This window comes from Tyto alba, unplaced genomic scaffold, assembly GCF_018691265.1.
Source record: "Tyto alba isolate M040663 unplaced genomic scaffold, T.alba_DEE_v4.0 Super-Scaffold_1, whole genome shotgun sequence".
NCBI classification, from domain to species: domain Eukaryota; kingdom Metazoa; phylum Chordata; class Aves; order Strigiformes; family Tytonidae; genus Tyto; species Tyto alba.
In genome coordinates this window covers 40295772-40309553 of record NW_024881261.1, presented here as the reverse complement: position 1 = coordinate 40309553, position 13782 = coordinate 40295772, and the positions used below count along the sequence as shown (strand labels likewise).

The 13782-nt window shown below is 41.4% G+C and overlaps 1 protein-coding gene across 13 annotated transcripts in view; it reads left to right on the top strand.

Annotated features, from left to right (window-relative positions):
• Nucleotides 1-13782, top strand: part of PCDH15 (protocadherin related 15) — an 862106-nt gene that overhangs the window by 447314 nt on the left and 401010 nt on the right. The gene's annotated exons all lie outside the window — the stretch shown is intronic.

The following is a 13782-nucleotide window of genomic DNA, read 5'->3' as shown; positions in this document are numbered from 1 at the left end:
TGCCAAGACATCTTCCTTTTGAGGATACTGCATAGTGGCAAGCAGGGTTCGGTAGGCATGGGCCAGGCCCCAGCATGTTGCAATGATCTGCATCTCTCTTGAGGTGTTAGGATGACAGTACACCTTTTCTAAATATTTTACTAATTTCTCAGGATCCCGCACTTGTTCTGGGGTAAAGTTCTAAAACATTGGAGGTCCCCACTGTCCTAAGTACTTGCCCATGCTACCCCACACTCCCAGCCACTCATAACTCTGCAACCCTGGGGTAGGCCTCTGGGTGGTATTCAGAAAAAGTTGCTTAACCCGAAACAGAACCTGAACCACATTCAGGAACACTACAGCTTCCAGAAATAAGACAACAACGTTAATATGAGCATTCCATGGATATTCAGAGTTCTCAGCATTCTCAAGTATACTTGCAAGTAGCTTGGAGAAGGGGAAGATGGAAAAAGGTATCTCCCCCTTCAGTGGGCTTTTCAAGGAGAAAAGGTGGAGGGTATAGTTACTAACCCACTCCAGTAGGTGCCCCATAACTCCCAGGACCGAAGATTTTATAATGCCATAAATTAGAGTTACTTAATACAGCAAGGCAAAAATCTTAATCCAATTCCCACGAGTAATAAGCAACAACATGGGGACAACATATGGTAAGTAATGTGATGTATAACACAACTGCAGTAACAAAACCCATGATTTTAGGAACCAAGCAAATGACATTATAACAGGATGGGCAGTTGGCATTATAACAAACTTGATAGTACCCACAGATCAAATCTGTTATTATCTCAACCCTTCGTGCCCCACATTCGGCGCCAAAAAAGGACTGTTGTGGTTTGAGCCTACTCAGCAGCTAAATGCCACACAGTTGCTCACCCACCCTTCCCCCACTTGGGAATGGGGAGGGAATCAGAGGGGCAAAGGGAGACTCGTGGGTTGAGATAAAAACAGTTTAATAACAGTAACAGAATAATACACTGACAGCAGTACCAACGGGTGATGTACCATACAGCTGCTCACCACCCGCCGACCAACAACCGCCTGCTCCCAGCCAGTGATCCCAAACACAAAGGTCCCACAGCAACACTCCCAGAAGTGGCAGCCTCTGCCAGCCCTCTCCTGCCTTTATATAGTGAGCACAAGGTCACATGACATGGACTATCAGCCAATCCGGGCCCAGCCCTCCAGCTGTGCTCCCCCTGCCCCCGCGCACAGGTGAGGACACTAGGACCTGGGGAGCCCCTGGGGTCTCAGTGTGCTGCAGCACTCCTTCAGCTACTAAAACAAACAGGAACTCTATACCAGCCCGAACCAGGAGTCTTCAGTAGAAGAATAGGATTGTTTTGGTGTAACTAAGTCACAATTTGAAAGCTTATGGAAAAAACCCCACAATCCAGAATATTGTTTTATTGTAAAGTTACATTAATATACCTCTGAAAGGTGGTGCAAAGCCCGAAGTAACATCAACCTCATCATCATAATGTTGTAATATGTCATGGTTTGAGCCTGGTCGGCAGCCAAACACCACGCAGCCACTCACACCTCCCTTCTTTTCCAGCAAATGAGCCAGGCTTGGGGTTTGAGATAGGATGGGGAGGGGCAGATCACCCATTATGGTCACGGGCAAAAGGCAGACTCGTTAAGGGAAGAAAAAAAAGAGCATGATTTATTACAGACACTAACAACACTCAACAGAGTAGGACAGTGAGAAGCATTGCCACATCTTGAGAACACCTTCCCCCCACCCCTCCCTTCTTCCCGGGCTCAGCTCTGCTCCCGATATCTCTACCTCCTCCCCCAGCGGTGCAGGGACAGGGAATGGGGGGTGCAGTCAGCGCTGCTGCTTCTGTCATCTGCTGTGGGGGGAGCTTCTGGAACTTCTCCCCCTGCTCCATCGTGGTCCCCCTCTCGTAGCACACAGTCCTCCACAAACTTTCTCTGACATGAGTCCCTCCCACAGGCCGCAGCATTCCCCACACCGTTCCATTGTGGGTCACCAACTTTCTCCGACTGGATTCTCTCCCACGGCTGCAGCCCTTCCCGAGCTGCTCCAGCGTGGGACTCCCCTGCATGCTGCAATCCTCCCAGCGCTGAATTACAGCAGCAGGGTTGCCTTTTCCCACAAGACCCCAGCCTTCTTCAGGCACAGCACCTTGATCATCCACGCGGAAGCCACAGGCCATAAATAGTGTCTGCTCCACCGTAGATCTCCATGGGTGGCAGGGGGGGCCGCCCTGCCGTCTCCCCACAGGATACAGGGGGGTCTCTGCTCCAGCACACCTGCCCCCCTCCTTTCTTCCTCCGTTCCTCCACTGACCTTGGTGTTCACGCAGCTGCAGCAACTCCTCCTCACCAGTCCCACTGCTCATCACCACGTCCCTTCTTAAATACGTTCTCGCAGAGGCGCAGCTGATGGGCTCAGTTTTGGTGCAGAGGTGGAGCTGACTTGGAGCTGGGGGAGCTTCGAGAAGCTTTTCACAGGGGGCCACCCCTGTAGCCCCCTCCCCTGCTACCAAAAACCCCGCCACTCAGTCAAACCCAGGACACAATTCTCTTTGACATCTGCAGGAAACCGTTAGTTACAAACCATGAGACTTTTAATGGAACTTCCTTAGTACTCAGGAGATTACCAATGGCTATCAAAAACTAAAATAGGAGCCTCTTTTTACAGTATTAGCAAAATGAAGGAAAAGATTTTGGCGTGTTGTGTGTCATGCTACAAGCACTCGGTTGGCTCTGCACATGCCACTCTGAATTGCAGCAGAACCTATGGAATAAGCTTTTTGAAGGGAGTCATTGGCCTAAAGCTAATTCCATGTAAAGAAAAGTTTGAGGTGGTACATGGTTAGTGATTCTGGTGGAGGACAAAGAGGAGACCTGCATTTTTCTCATAGTGGCTGTGAGTCTTAATTTCTTGCTCAGACCTATATAGGACTGGGTTGTGTCCCCGTGGTGACTGCTGCTGGCAGGCAGATGACAACTCTCTCCAACTGAAGAGAGACCACAGAGGGCACATGTGTTTCAATGAAGCTACTCATTTTTTCTCCTTTGCCCACACTTTATTTTTGTTTGAGCTTTACTTGGCTGTTTTCCCTTGCATACTTGTGCGTGAAGTACTGCCAGAATTACAAGGAAAATGGATGGATTTGGCTGCCTTGTGACACCCTGCTCTGCAGTTTTTCTCACCACTTGACAGTTGAATATATATTGAATGTCACAGAGCATGGCCAGGAAGGGTGATACAATCCATTCCCGGGAAGGGAGCCGGTTGCACTGTTACAAATATAATTGCCACCAATCTTTATGATGAAAATAAGCAAAGCCACATTTGCTGACTATCCAGTCTTTCCTGCCAGTTCTTACCGAATCATCAACTTTTGAAAGAGCAATAAAAATTGTGCAAAGATCGAACTTTCACAGATAATCAGCTTCAAATATGACAGTTGTCTTCTCTATTCCCTTATCTTTGAGGCTAGATAGAGGCGTGTCTGAATTGTTGACTTTTCCACTGCTTTGGAATGAGTCGTGGCCAGAATTCAAAGTGAAATGGTTAGAAGCAGGGTATTTAGTTTTTCAAATCATTTTTTTGAGGGAAGTGATATTATTTTAGACAGCTTCCTGGCCTTTGGCCAATAGGTTGCGCCTTGGGAAGGTGTAAGAGCAACCTGTACCGTGTAATTGGACCCAACTGTCGCTGCTTGGGCATCACATGTTTGAAGGATCATCTCAGCATGGTTCTTTCACATGCTCTTACACCACTGTGAGAGGGAAACCTCTCACATTTTCACTACCTGCCTCTTTCTCATGATGTTTGTTAACGAATCTTTCTGCACTGGACAACATAATACTCAATAGCTGCTCAAAGGAAAGCTGTATGTCCAGTCTCTGCCTCTCTCTAGGGTTGTCACCGGTTAAGATTTTATAAACACTTTTGTGGCTGTCTCCTGAGATTGTATTTGTTGCTTGTCAAATTAAAATTAGGTTCCTGCCTTGTAGTGAGAAAACTTACTTGATTTATTTATTGTTGTTGTTGTTGTTTTTTGTTTGTTTGGTTGTTTTTGTTGTTTTTTTTTTTTTAACTCTGAATTTTTAGAGTGCTATCTATGAGCTAGCTCAGAAGACAAGTGAAGTTCACTGTATCAAAGATAAGTGTGTAGCATACTTGGTTCTGCAGTTGCTGGTGTGGGGTAAAATAGGAAGGGAGGAAGAAAAAGGGCAAAATTAATTATACTTTGGAAAGTGAAGTGCTGACTGTAGCTAGGGAATAAGCATTGTATGGGGAAGGTAAATGGAATCTCATCTCAAGAAAAACTGGATTAAAGCTATAATATGTGTAAGGACAAGTTCTTTAAGAAGTACAGTGATCACGATCAATTGCTGTTGGCTAATGGGAACCGTGAATAGTTATGTCTTATGACTAGTCTGGAGAAATTATTTGTAAACATCTAGTGGGAAGTAACTGTGAATGCAGAAGAGAGGTATTTGTTTCAGTTTCTTTCAGGTCTGTCATTCAGTGTCTACTTACCTCTGAGGTATATTTGTAAGTAAAGAAATCAAATGGTATGTTCACCTTCCAGCTGTACATGTTACTTGGGGGTGCCTGAATGGTAGTTCTGGGGTTATTACTTGAGCCTGAAAGTCACATTTTAAATTCCTTATGCTCTGAAATCGCAGAAATGTGTGTTTCCATCTTAGAATGAGTAATATTTCTCTGAATGGTTTATTGTTGCTATTCTGGATTTTTTTCATAACCATAGATTGCAGACTCTAGTAAATAGTCTTTTCTATTTACCCTTGTTTCGTTGAACAAGGATGATTCTGCTGCTGCAAGCTTGCAGTATTTTATCATCATGTGGTATCAGAGAGCAGTGTCAGATCCTTTATCTCCATGTTTTTCGTGAGACAAGGAAAGAGCTACTAATTTTTTGAGCAGACTGTCTGAACACTTCTCTTGTCCTTGCTCATTGTGTCCACAGAGATTCAAAGCAGCATCGCTGTATCAAGCGGGCCAGACTGGCGGTGGATTAGAACAAAGTGAGTTACATTTTCTTAATTGGTTCAGATGATTCAGCCTGGAACATGAATCACACTGGACAGCGATTTGGATGTTTCTAGGGTAGTAAGAGCCAAGTAATTTTAGTTTGCCCCAGAGGCTAAATTGATGTACAGATCAAGTTCAATTAAAATTTTTATCACACTCCAAACATTCATTTTTCTTGTTCTGACAGTTTTATTTACTGTGTGCCCAAAAGGTCTGCCACCACTGACCACCTGACATCCTGTCAAGAGCCTTAAGGCAGCACCTAGTTGACACGTGCTTTGTATAAAAGTGTGTATGGATGGACCATTTGCTTTTTGATTATCGTAAATTAAATGATGTTGCTGGTGTCCCTGTCCCCCTGAAAGCTGGTTAATAAGAAACACTGTAGATCTGGACTTACCTTGAGTTTTCAGGGCAAAGAGCTTTTGGACCTTGTGGACCGTAACATGTTACAGGTTCTCGTTGTGTTGCTTGGTGTCCATCACTTGCAAACCTAGGCCACTTGCCTCTGAAAGAAAACATTTTTAATCATCCTGATAATTAAAAACATCGGAATTTTTTATTTTCTGGTATTCATTTCAGTACAAAAACTTGCTGCATATTGGACACGTGGAATTCCAAATGTTTGAGCTTTTGTTTCTTCTTTATACTGGTATGTATTGTTGAACTGTGTATAAAACTTCGTGGAAAGATTTCTTGATTTGTTTTGCACATCTAAAATTTCTCCCAGGATGGAGATGTTTACTTGATACTGTGCAGCAGACTTTCAATAGTGTGCAACTATGTGCTTAAATGAGAGACACAAGGATGTACTTGTGGCTCAGAGGAAGCTGATTCTGGCTGGGGACAGGTGGAGGTGCAAGTAGATCAACTTCTGCTTCTCTGAAATTCTGAGTAAAGACTCCATTCTCCAGTGTTTTGACCATGAACCTATCTTCTTGCTCCTGATATGTTAGCGATGTCAGTCCAGTCACCAACATGGAGTGAATGTGATCAGTTAAAAGAAATCTCAGTGGCAGACATCTCACTTGAGAGGGGCAGGTAACAAATGTAGCCCAATAGCAAGGCCAGAGTATTACACTTTCCAGTTTTCACTCTTTATACTGTCTATGTCCATACACCTGATTTCTGCTAATTTTTGTGTTTAGATTGCACACTTGCCTGTGGCAGAATAGTTTGTCAGGGCTTGTTTTCCAAGCAGGTTGCAACACTTTTTTTGCTTAGCACAGATAAGTGATGTCCATGATAAAACTTTTAATTTCTAATGTTGTTTCATACAATTTGGGGGAAACTTACGTTTCTTTGGTTTAAGTGAGGCAAAGTTTGGGGGTTTTCCCTCATTTCTCACTAGTGCAGAGTTTAGTTTAACCTGTTGTTCTTGAATTAATTAAAGTTCAAAGCCTGTTTTCAAGTGATGTGGAGAGCTTAGATGAGCCTTATATTGCACCCTTCCAAATGTGAGTGCATGCTGCTGGAGATTAAAATGCTATATTAAGAGACTGATTAAAACATAAAATTAAATTGCATATCATAATTTTAGTTCCAGGTTTAGATTAATTAAAAGCTAAATTGCCTATAACACCTTCCACTTTTGATACTTCACTGCCTTACCGTATGATCAGGTGAAACTGCAAGGCTTCAACTGAACACGCTTGTACATGAACAATGAGAATTAAATAGTGAAGTTTAGGTACTGGTTGGTTGGAATTACAACAGATAAGTGGTTATGATAAATATCTTTTGTTTTGTATTACCATCAAAGTTGTTTTAAAGAAGAAAGAAGCATCCTGAATGAAGAGTTCGAAGGAATTCTGATGATTTAACCAGTAAAATTTTATGGATAAAACTGTTTTGGAAATGCTAGTACTTGCTTTTAGAGAATCAGAATTCTCAAATTGCTGTAATACTTCACTGTTTCCCTTACTGTCTAGATTAAATGTCCTATTCAAAGTTTCTCTTGGCTATTATCTGTTATGCTATGAGCTTGGATATCCTAATTTTAAAATTCCAAATCATATAGATTAGACCATCAAGAGAGACTATTAAACAGTTTTCAAGATGTTGAGTGATCTTGAAAATGAACATTAAGGGATTTTACTGCATATGCTGATGATGCAAATTTTGCTGGGGATTCGTGTGTGTGTATGTGTGTATATGTGTATGTATAAATAGATGTAAAAGGCAGTACATATTTGGCCAGAGCTACACTGAGCACATTTTGCTGACAGCTGAAGACTTGTGCTTTATTATTATTTATTTTGGGACTTAGTCCTTCTCATTAAAGACTTTGGGTAAAATGCTAACATATCTAGAGCTTCATGTCAGGTTACTTTTACAATGATGGACTTCATGGATGATAGGACCCAGTTTGCAATGGTTCAGTCTGTAGGGAGGAGGACCCTGTCCCTTGTGGCTTTTGTTTAAGAATCCCTAATATGAAGATAATTAATCTGTTTACTGAAGTTTGTTCCTCTTATGCTGTGCTTTTCTTCCTTAGAATATGTAGTTGGCAAGCTGTTCTCCAGATTTATCACGTGTGCTTAAAATCTTCTGAGGAACAAAATTAAGACATTTTTCCTTAAATGCTACACTGTCCTTGAAGCCTGGGGCTTTGCAGCAGACAGCTCTGAGTAGAAATGGATGAAGAGTTTTTCTCTGGTTCTGCTCTAGCTTTCAGCAAATTTTAATTTTCCTTCACTTCAGATAAGAAATGGGGTGTATCCTACTGTGAGGTGGAAGAGAGTAGCAGAACCAGAGAAAATAGTTCTGAAAGCATTTGAAGATCAATTTTTTAAGCCGCTCGAGTATTCCAGATACTGTGGGGTTTTTTGAAATCCAGTTTGCTCACATAAATGCTGGAATTCTGAAGTTTTGCTGGCTTTCATTGTCCCTAGGGAATAAACTACTGTTGTATTGCAGAATTATTGAGGCAGAAATTTATGGGAAACGTGATTTATACAGGGGACTTCAGGCTGTCAGGGAGGGGGAGGGATTCAAGCCATGGGAAACCGCTGGCTTGTAGAAACACCCATTCTGTTTCTCCTGGACGTTTGTGTGATTGCAGTGAAATGATCCCCCCCAACATGTGGGAGGCTGTGCTCTTGAAGCTAGCAGCTCTCTGTCAGTTGACTCTTTATCTGCCCAGCAGCAAATAGGTAATGAAGCGGCTACTAATGTGTAATACATTGCCCTTCTGGAGCTCTGTAATCAAGGAGAGGAATCTTTCTTCCAGTACTTTGCTCATCCATAAGAATGAAATAGTTTTTCTGTTATTACATATTATTAGATTATGCTAGATGATTAATTTAGTAACTAACAGTATCAATCACGCTGTTTTCCTGGCTGTTATCTATTGAATTAAAACCGAGCTTCTAACAAACAGTTATGCTTCTTATTATTGACGTAACAGACGTTTCATTTACTGGTGTTATAAATTACCTTCTGGTGTTACTTTGGGAAGTGTGTCGGACTGACAGTAATTAAGCAGTAATTGGTATACAAAGGCAGGAAATGTTCCCAGTAGCTAACTATTCTGTTAGAAAATAATTTCATTTATGCTATGGTATTTCAGCAGCTCTGACCAATTTCCATTTTATTATGTGCCATATGTCTGTGCTGCAGAACTTTGAATTTGGTTTATGAAATGCAGTTGTTCTGCTTTATTAAATGGTGATTTTAAAAGTACCTTTTCTCCTCACCAGTATATATAAATACACTTATCTGCCTCCCAAGAGTATTGCTCTCTCACCTAACGTTCTGCGTGGCTTTTGCATTCCTCATCTCTTGTTAAAGTAAATTATTTTTGAAGGAGAAGAGGGATATGGTAAAAGAGCATGGTCACTCTAGTTTTCTATATTGTTCTTGAAGGGCAAGTTTTTTTCAGAAATCAGACATGAAGAGTCAAGGTGATGGCAACAGCTTAGCTTCAACGTGGTTTTGAAGGTGGCTTAATTGCCTGCCTTCAGGTTGGCATACAAATAAGTTATAATCAGCAGCTCCTTCTGCAGATCCACGTACAAATCTGACACAGTATTTTGTTCCTTCTTTCTTATGCGTTCTGCCTGCTTTTTTTTTTTTTTTTTTTTTTTTTTAGTGTTTGTTCTACGAAGCCAGTCTCAGCTGCATTTGCATGCAATCCTGACTAAGTGCTTCCTATAAGCGGGGTATCAAGGGTTATTGCTCTTGGGGAGCGTGGGTGTTAAAACGGCTCCCCTGTAGAGAGACAAATGATTGGTATCCATTGAGGTATATCCTAATGATCTTTTACTGTTTTAAGGTGACTTAGAAGTCTTTCTACACAAAAACTTTTCTTATTGTTGCATTCCAGCGATGTGTAAGCCTGATACAGAGATTTAGCTTAACAGCTATTTGAAATGATTAGATACAGACATATCATTTTTTTTTTTTTTTCTCTGCATTTCCATTGCTATGAATGAGGTCTCTTGGTGGGTAGGGAAAAGACGAGTATCTTGTCCCACCTCTGTCTTGGACAGCTAGAGTACTTTCTGTGCTACTTGAAGATTAGAGTAAATGGAGGAATGATTTATCAGGGAAAGGTTAGAGAGGTGAGTTAATGGAAGAGTTGAAAGGGTGATGGCAAGAGCAATGAGCTGGTGTTTAAACAGCGCTGGGTCATGGACCAGGCAGGAATGTAGTAACTGACTCCTGACCTGAGTTAAGGTCACATTCACATGATCACAGAAAAGCTACAACTAGCAAAAAATACTGTTGCTTTTTCCACAGCTGGGTAGAGATTTTTAAGTTGTGATGCACTGTTTCTTTCCTGATTACCATTTGACACATCAGTGTAGCAGCAAAGACTGACAGAACTATGAATGTTCACCTGGTAGCAAACAACTAATGGAAGTTGTTTTGTGGTTTGATGGTTTTTTTGGTTGACTGGTTTTGGCTTTTTTCCCCTCTGTCCTAGAAGTGTAAGGTATGACTCTAGTCTGGGTTCTGGCCTACAGCGGTGGCAAACATAGTTCACATGACAGCTGGGATTTGCCTTTTCCCCCTGTGTTTAAGCAGTGATAGTGATGTGTTGACAGTTTCTCTTTTTTCCTGAATATTTGGGCTTTCTAAAAAGACTTTTCATTGTCTCCACTGAAGCATAGGAGGTAGAAAAACATTTTGTTCATTATCCCTTGGAATTAGTCTCCCATTTTTTTCCCCATTGTTAAGATTTCATGAAATCCAGGCCAAATTCAGCATAGGTCTAATTTCAGATGTATAAATAATTTCTCTGTGGAGAATAACTAAGTAGACTAAGACTCTCAGCCTGGAAGAGGAATGACAGAACAGGGATGTGATGGAGGTGTATAATCGTGACTGAAGGAGAGCAAGGGTAGATAGTTCCCATCTAGTCCAATGCAAGCACTGAGGCATCATCACATGAAAGTAGATGCTACAGGTCTTTTCTGTAACTTATTTCTTTATTTTGTCTTCCTAATTATCTTCCCACTGATCTTTTTCTTTGGAGATAAAGCAGCTATGCCTGATCAGCCATAGGTTTGTCTAGACTGATTACCTTTTGTCTTCATAAGGGTGAAAAAAAAAATGATATGTATGTTAACTCTTCAAAGGTGATTTTATTTTTTTTTTTTTGTTAGTGTTTACATAGCCAGTATGAAAACTTGTTCTCCTTTGAATGTAAGAAAAAGGGTATTGCTGCTTATCGTATTGTGGGATTGATGGTGGTGTGTTTTAGTTACTCTAAAAATTAAGTGGTAGCTGTATACCTCTGTTTCTTCACTGTGTTTCCTTTGACTGCCCTGTGTTTAGTATTTCCTCCCTAAGTGTATTTATTTGGGGGGAAGAAGGAGAATACATAAGGAAAAAGTGCAGGGTGGATTTTGTTCTGATTTTATTTTCTGAAAAATTAATATTGGGAAACTTTAATTAAGACCATGGGTTTAATCTAGGGAACTGCCTTTTATAAGGACAAATATGTCAATGCGTAAAGACTTCAAAACTCCTGGGTTTGCCCTCCTACATTTTCAATACAGATGTGCAGTGAATGGCAAAGTGCTTCTTAATCACATGCTCAAAGTACTTACACTCCATAAGGTCTTCCCTACTTCTTTTACAAAGAAAATACTTTGAAAATAGTGAAGAAATCTACAGGAACTTGTTAAATTTGTTTTGAAGGCTACCAGGTTTTGTCAGATGTTACAAATGAATATCTTTCCTTCATCTGCTTTCCTGTAGCAATACTTTGCCTGTATGTTGTGAATACAATGCAGGTTTTTGTTCTTAAAACAAAATACTTTCCTCAAACTACTGAATTTAGTCTCAAGATCTTTTCTTGTTGCCACTGACACATGATCAGTTTTACCAACACAGGTTGCTGTGGAAGAAGGTGGAGAATTGAAATGCGATGCAAAATTGGACAGACTGATTTTTTTGGTTTTTTTTTGAAGGGAAAGTGCCATACTACTTTTGCAGGTCACAAGTAATCAGCACGTCAGTTCTTTGTCTCATCTACAAATGTCAGCTCCCCGCTGCGGGCAGTTGCCCTGCAGCAAGGCGTGGAGCAGGAGCTGAGCCAGAGCATCCTCACCAGTAAGTATTCCTCCAGCTGTCAGCCGGAGGGATCCTGAGGTTCCCAGATCCTTGAGAAGGGTGCTGTAGGCCCATTGCTCCCCAGGTGAAACTTCTTTTGATCCAAATCTTTGCCTTGCGAGGTTGCCTAAGCAAGCTGATTCCCAGAGTTCGTTGTTTTTATAGGTTAAGGCATATTTTAGTACGAACAGAATGTTAACACAAAGATTATAAATGAACTTAATTCTTTGCAGTAGATGAAATATTTCACTGTTTTCCATGGAACTTGCCCTTTCCCTCCCCCCAAAATCAGGATTCTCAGGTTGTATTTATGTATTTGTGAGCTCCCTTAGTGGAAAGGTTATGTTTGGACACCTCTACACAAGGAGGAGTGTCTGTTGCCTTCAAACTCAATTCCCTTATACTTGAGGCCAGAATTGCTTATATCAGTGCATTGGCATGTAACTTTTCTGTGTTTGCACAAAACTCATTTATGTTCTAGTGTCTCCACCTGTAACGCTTTTAAAGATGTAGCCTTTTTCTACTGTAAACTAAACCAAGCGTTATATTTCCAGCAATACAAAGTGTTCCCACTGGCAAAATACTGTAAAAGTGTACTCCATCACAAAGCATAATTTCACAGATTTTTTTGCAGTAAGTAATATTGGACTGTTTATTCTGTAGTGTTTCTTGCTGTTGTCCTGAACTGTTGTTTTTTCAAGTGTTTTTAATTCTGAAATTTAAGAAGTACCACATGATGAAGTGTTCTTCGTGCTTTTAAATATTTTTATTGTATTTTATATGCGTTACAAGAGTGAAAGTGTAGGTAGTATCTTTTGAGATCACTTAGCTGCGAAAAGAATGAAGCAGGAAAAGGAATGATGATAACAGGGTTTTTATTTTAAAGCAGGAACAATAAGTTTTCTTCAGTGCAGTCTGCATTTTGCCCAATACTGGATAAGCCTAGCTTTCTTCCCATTATATGAGCTTACGAATCCTTTGCTGCTTCTGTTTGTAATTCCTGAACCATTTCTAGTAGTTCCGTACACCTACTGAGAGGATTAAGTAAGTGTGCTTTTTGTGTTGTCTTTTTTGGTGAAAGCAGGGAAAGGATACTTGTTATGATCATGATTTACCACTTCTATTACTTAAGCCTTTTTAAGATGACGTGTGTGTGATGCCCCTGCTGACAAGAGAGCTAGCAGCGGCTCACGCGGCCTCTGCTGCCTTAGTGCGGTTGGTGAATCTTCCACACGTTCGCTTGCTGCCTGCCATTTCCCTTCACATGTGGCATTAGTGGTACTGGGAGACAGTTACGGCCAAAAATCAGGGGCGACACAGGGCCAGTGGGTCTGGCTGGATATCTGACAAGTGCGAGGCAGGGGTGTGTAGCAGGATGGCTGGGAAGAAGAACTGAGAGTGCTGTACAGCTGGTGAATGATGAGGCCATCTTGACCTTGGTCGGCCAGAAGCCTTGGGAGCAGCAAACAAGAATGTAGAAAAACAAGATAAGGATGCTGAGCTGTGTCTGAAGAAATCATGCTAAGCGACAGTTGAAGGAAAACATCTGGTCATTTCTTAAACAGTGGAAAGTTTCTACCTTGAGCTAAAAGTGTATAGAACATTGTGTTTGTGCTTGTAAGATTTAATTAACCAGTAGGTTTAGGATAGCAGTAACTAACTTGCAGCCAATGAATTGTCTGGTGTATTATGGACAGGGGGTAATGACCAATCAAATGTTGACAAGTATTGTTAGAGAATGTATAATTGTAGAAGAATTGTTGACAATAAATGACTTTGGCAATGACTTCGGCAATGACTTTGGCCACGACTTCGACTTTGGCAATGACTTCAGCTTTGATTTCAATGCCAAACTCTCGACCTCTTATTTACACCCACCCGGAGTCCCGTCTCTCAATCACCGTCAGTGGTGGGCGTCAGGGGTGGGTCCAGAGACAGTGAAAATACAGTGTCCATCGACGTGGCCACACTGATGTGGCTTTTGTTCAGCTTGTGACAAAGAAGCACTTTAAAGGATAAACTCCTTTTAATAACTTCAGAAATCCTGCTTTTAGAAGGGCGGTGGAGACTTAAAGGCTTGTGGTGAAAGAGTATGCTGTGAGGAGGTGCCAGACCTGCGTCTGTCCCCGGTAGGTCAGGTGTGGGAAGCGTGCTGCCCCAGCAACACAGAGCTGCCGTGT